This window comes from Cetorhinus maximus, unplaced genomic scaffold (genome assembly GCF_964194155.1).
Source record: "Cetorhinus maximus unplaced genomic scaffold, sCetMax3.hap1.1 HAP1_SCAFFOLD_253, whole genome shotgun sequence".
NCBI lineage: Eukaryota > Metazoa > Chordata > Chondrichthyes > Lamniformes > Cetorhinidae > Cetorhinus > Cetorhinus maximus.
Genome location: NW_027596214.1, coordinates 553747 through 559964, shown reverse-complemented (window position 1 = coordinate 559964; position 6218 = coordinate 553747).

Genomic DNA, 6218 nt, shown 5'->3' with positions numbered 1-6218 from the left:
GGGGCGGAGACATGTTAGAATCACACTCTCAAGACTGAATTTTTCTTTTACAAAATGGACAAACATAGCATGATCTGGACATGCGGATGCTGACCTGGGTTTTTTTAAAAAAAGGTCATAAGTTCACCTTAGAACTGTCAACAAGCAGGCCTCTTCCAAAAAATCACCTGACCTTTATGGTACTTGAGAAGGGGTTGTTTGTTTGTTTGAACTGCAAGGAATTTTAATTAATGAAAAACTAGGAGGCAAAAAAAGGCAGTCACATGGGAGAGAGAAAAAAAACTGAGTTGTGAACCTGCTTGTTTTGAAGGCAGTCTTGTTGGAGAACAGGCTAAGGAAAGAAGGCCACCTTGACTGGCTCCCTTTCTCTACCTTGCCTAAAATTGTATGGGGCAATCAACCTGTAGCCAGAAAACCCTCATCTGAGTGTAACTAGTCTGCATTTGGACCTGCAAAGCTGAGACCAGTTGGTGAGAATTTCCAGGCATCCACCAGGACCGCCGACCCATCTTCACACGAGAGAACTCCAGGTCAACAGCGCCGAGACCCTGTGGACTTTATCTTTTATCTTATAACACCCATCCTGTAAAGCCCATCTCTGCAGAGAAACTCTATCTATTTGTCCTTTGTTTGTCTGTGTGTGGGTGTCTGTCTGTGCGCTGGGGGAATTCTTTAGGAACAGACAGATAGTTATACTTCCCAATTACAATTGTGTGTTAACCAGTACTTGCAACTTGTTAAAAGAAGTTTTGTTTTAAAAATAAATTAATTATTGAGAGTTTTTGAAAGAAGCCTGGTCAGAGTCTCTTTTCTTCTGGGTACTAGAGGTATAGGTACACAATTGGCCATTTTGGTGAGAAAATTAAACATTTAAATTAATGGTACAGCCTGTGGAGTAGTTGGGCTTGATAATTGCGAACTCCTCCCATCCCGGTCATAACACTAGAGAAGAGAAGATTGAGGGGTGACCTGATAGAGCTCTTTAAGATTATTGAAGCATTCAATAGGGTAGATGTAGAGAAGGTGCAGGCGAGATCAGAACTAGGGACCATCAATATAAGACAGTCACGAATAAATCCAATAGGGAACTCAGGAGAAACTTCTTTATCCAGAGAATGGTTACAATGTGGAACTTGTTACCCATAGGGAATGGTTGAAGTGAATAATGTAGATGCATTTAAGGGGAAGATGGATAAAGAGATGAGGGAGAAAAGATATGGTGATAGGGTGAGGCGATGGAGGAGGAGGCTTGTGTGGAGCATGAACACGAGTGTAGACCTGCTGGGCCGAATGGCCTGTTTCTGTGTTGCAGGTGCTGCCTGAAAGGGCAGTGGAAATAGATTCAACAGTAACTTTCAAAAAAGAATTGGATGACTATTTGAAAGGGAAAATTTTGAAGGGCTATGGGGAAAGAGCAGGAGAGTGGGGCTAATTGGATAGCTCTTTCAAAGCCAGGAGTCTCATTGACTCATCACCCTCTGTGCTCACTGACCTACATGGCTCCCAGATAAGTAATGCCACACTTTTAAAATTCTCATCCTTGTTTTCAAATCCCTCCATGGCCTCGCCCCTCTCTATCTCTGTAATCTCCTCCATCCCCATAACCCTTTGAAATCTCTGCGCTCCTCCAATTCTGGCTTCTTGCTCGTCCCCCGGTTTCCATCGCTCCACCATTGGCAGCTGTGTCTTCAGCTGTCTGGGCCCTGAGCTCTGGAATTTCCCTCCCTAAACTTCTCCACCACTGAACTCTTTTCTCCTCCTCTAATATACTCCTTAAAACCTCCCTCATTGACCAAGCTTTGGGTCACCTGCCCTAATGTTCCCTTATTTGTTTTGGTGTCAAATTTTATTTTTAACACTCCTGTAAAGTGCCTTAGAGAGTTTCCGCTGATCTCGCCCACACCTTCCCACAAACTGCAATATGATAATGACCAGATTAGCTGTTTTTGTGATCTTGGTTGGCAGATAAATATTGGCCCCAGGACACTGGGGAAAGCTCCCCTGCTCTTCTACAAAATAGCAGGATCTCTTACATGCACCCGAGAGGGCAGACAGGACCCCGGTTTAACATCTCATCCAAAAGGTGATAGAGAGAGTGTGTCCCTGTGCATGTGAGTATCTGATTATCAATAACAATAACTTGAACTTATATAGTGACAAGGGGCAAGGCCGTGGAGGGATTTGAAATCAAGGATGAGAACTTTTAAAATTGTGGCATTGCTTATCTGGGAGCCATGTAGGTCAGTGATCACAGAGGGTGATGAGTCATTGAGACTCCTGGCTTTGAAAAAGCTATCCAATTAGTCCTACTCTCCTACTCTTTCCCCATAGCCCTTCAAAACTTTCCCTTTCGAATAGTTATCCAATTCTTTTTTGGAAGTTACTGTTGAATCTACTTCCACTGTCCTTTCAGGTAGCATCTGCAGCACAGCTGGGCTGGGGAGGTCAGTGGTACTGTCACTGGACTAGTATTCCAGAGACCCAGAGTGTTGCTCTGGGGCCCTGGGTTTGAGTCCCATCGTGGCAGATGGTAGAACTGGAATTCAATAAAAATCTGAAATTAAAAGTCTAATAATGACCACGAAACCGTTGTCAATTGTTGTAAAATCCCAGCTGGTTCACTAATGTCCTTTAGAGAAGGAAATCTGCCGTCCTTACCTGGTCTGCCCTACATGTGACTCCAGACCCACAACAATGTGGCTGTTGGCTCTTAAAAATGCCCTCTGAACAAGGGCAATTAGGGATGGGCAATACCTAGCCGGCGACGCCCACATCAACAAAGAATATAAAAAGAAACAGGCCATTCGGCCCAGCAGGTCTACACTCGTGTTCATGCTCCACACAAGCCTCCTCCTCCATCGCCTCACCCTATCACCATATCTTTTCTCCCTCATGTCTTTATCCATCTTCCCCTTAAATGCATCTACATTATTCACGTCAACCATTCCCTGTGGGTAACAAGTTCCACATTGTAACCATTCTCTGGATAAAGAAGTTTCTCCTGAGTTCCCTATTGGATTTATTTGTGACTATCTTATATTGATGGTCCCCAGTTCTAACCTCACTGGCAAATGGTCTGCCTCATTTCCTACAACAGTGACCACACTCCAAAAAAGTACTTCACTGGTTGTAACATGCTTTGAGACATCCTGAGATGGTGGAAGTCGTTACAGAAATACAAGTTCTTTCTTTCTTAATACCCGTGTTCTTGTAGCCATTTTAAAAAGTCAGGCTTCCACCTCCTTCATTCTCTCAGGTGACATTGCTTTTCGGGCGTGTCAGAGCAAGGGGTGTCAGGAGAGAGACTCTCAGATCTGTTTACCTGGGGAAAGTTTCAGGAGCACTGGGACTGGGGTTTCCCAGGTGATTACTGCCCTCTTGTGGTAGTGTCAATGGCTGCTGGAATTCTATTCTTAGCTCAAACACAACACACTGCTCAGAACCAAAGGTGCAAACAGCACAAGCAGAACTTTCAATCAAACTGGCGTCTGTGGATAATCTGCAGATTGTGGAAGGATTAGTAAATGGGCACCGAGATCTTTTGCAATGAGATTCTGGTCCTTGTGCCAGGGTTGTGCCCACTGGTGTTCGTGAGGCACGTTAGACCAGGGGTGATCTGTACCTCAACTTTCCTCCTCCTTCAGGTACCAGGCCCTAAGGGGGCATTGGCGACCATGGACTTCCATTGGATTGGTCCATGATTATGCTCAACCAAGTACTGCAGTAGTTTGCTGTTGCCTTCTGCAGTACGGCTGACCAGGAAACTTTCCCGCTCTTACCTCCTGCCATCAGGTGTATTGTAAGGATTTACAGGCTGATGAGCAACCTGTTTGGCCACATTATGAATGCAGCCTCTGTAGCCATCAAGTCCAGGAGCGGGACTTGAACCTGGAAATTCTGGCCCACAGGCAGGGACGCTACCCACTGCACCACAAGACCTACCACCTCAACTCTATGCACCCTCTTTTACTCCACCTCCCCTGATGTTCTCACCCAACATAAATCTAACAACTTCAATCTTGAAGATTTCAAATGAGCCCAGAATCCACAGGCTTTAGAGGGAGAGAGTTGGAGATTTTCACTGCTTTTTGTGTGAAAACTGCTTCCTTATTTCATCTTAAAATGACCTAATTCTAATTTTGATACCTAACAACCTCAGGATGTGCCAAACCACTTTATGAATTGTAATCACAATTGTAATGTGGGAAACACAGCAGCCAACAGCCCAACTCCCACTAACAGCAATGAGATAATACATTCCAACGAGTAGAAAAAGTTCAAGGGATGGACACACCATCCGTGGTTAACTAGAAAGGTTAAAGATAGTATCAAACTTAAAGAAAAAGCATATAATTGTGCAAAGATAGGTGGAAGGCCAGGAGATTGGGCAGAATATAAGGAACAGCAAAGAATAACTAAAAGACTAACGAGGGGGGGAAATTAGAGCATGAGGGAAAGCTAGCCAGAAATACAAAAACAGATAGTAAGAGTTTCTATAAATATTTTAAAAAGAGAGTTAAAAAGTGAGCGTTGGTCCTATAGAAAGTGAGTGTGGAGAATTGATAATGGAAAACAAGAAGATGGCAGATGAATTGAACAGATATTCTGCATCAGTTTTCACTATAGAGGATACAAATAACATCCCAGAAGCAGCTGTAAACCAGGAATTGGAAGTGGGGAAGGAAGTCAGGAAAATTACAGTCACCAGAGAGGTGGTACTGAGTAAATTGTTGGAGCTGTGGGCTGACAAGAGCCCAGATCCTGATGGACTTCTTCCTAGGGTATTAAAAGAAGTGGCTAGTGAGGTAGTTGATGCGTTGGTTTTAATTTTACAAAACTGCCTAGTTTTCGGGAAGGTCTCATCAGTTTGGAAGATAGTAAATGTAACTCCATTATTCAAAAAGGGAGGGAGACAGAAAGCGGGAAACTACAGGCCAGTTAGCTTAACATCTGTCATAGGGAAAATGTTAGAAGCTATTATTAAAGTTATAGCAGGGTACTTGGAAAAGCTCAAGGTCATCAGGCAGAGTCAACATGGTTTTGTGAAAGGGAAATCGTGTTTAACCAACTTATTGGAGTTCTTTGAGGAAGTAACATGTGCTGTGAATAAAGGGGAACTGGTGGATGTACTGTATTTAGATTTCCAGAAGGCATTTGATCATCAATGGTTATTATGGAAAATAAAAGCTCATGGCATAGGGGGTAACATATTAACATGGAAAGAAGATTGGCTAGCTAACAGGAAGCAGAGAGTAGGTATAAACGGGTCTTTTCAGGTTGCAAGATGTAACGAGTGGTGTGCCACAGGGATCAGTGCTGGGACCTCAACTCTTTACAATTTATATAAATGACTTGGATGAAGGGATTGAAGGGATGGTTGCCAAATTTGCTGATGACACAAAGATAGGTAGGAAAGTAAGTTGTGAAGAGGGCATAAGGAGGTTACAAAAAGATATAGATAGGTTAAGTGAGTGGGCAAAGATCTGGCAAATGAAGTATAATGTGGGAAAATGTGAAATTGTCCATTTGGCAGAGAGAAGCATATTATCTAAATGGAGAGAGATTGCAGAGCTGAGATGCAGAGATCTGGGTGTCCGAGTGAGTCACAAAAGGCTAGTATGCAAGTACAGAAAGTAATTAGGAAAGCTAATTGAATGTTGTCATTTATTGCGAGGGGAATTGAATACAAAAGTAGGGAGGTTATGCTTCAGTTAGTTGTACGGGCACTAGTGAGACCACATTTGGAGTACTGTGTACAGTATTGGTCACCTTATTTAAGGAAGGGTGTAAATGCATTGCAAGCAGTTCAGAGAAAGTTTACCAGAATAATACCTGGAATGGGTGGGTTGTCTTATGAGGAAAGGTTGGACTTACTAGGCTTGTATCCACTGGAGTTTAGAAGAGTAAGAGGCAACTTGATTTGAAACATATAAGATCCTGAGGGTTCTTGACAGAGTGGATGTGGAGAGAATGTTTCCTCTTGTGGGAGAATCTAGAACTAGGGGATCACTGTTCAAAAATAAGGGGTCGCCCATTTAAAACAGAGATGAGGCGAAATTTTTTCACTCAGAGGGTCGTGAGTCTTTGAATATTTTTAAGGCAGAGGGTGGATAGATTCTTGGTAAGCAAGGGAGTGAAAGGTTATCGGGGGTAGGTGGGATGCAGATTTCAGGTTATCAGATCAGCCATGATTTTATTAAATGGCGGAGCGGGCTCGA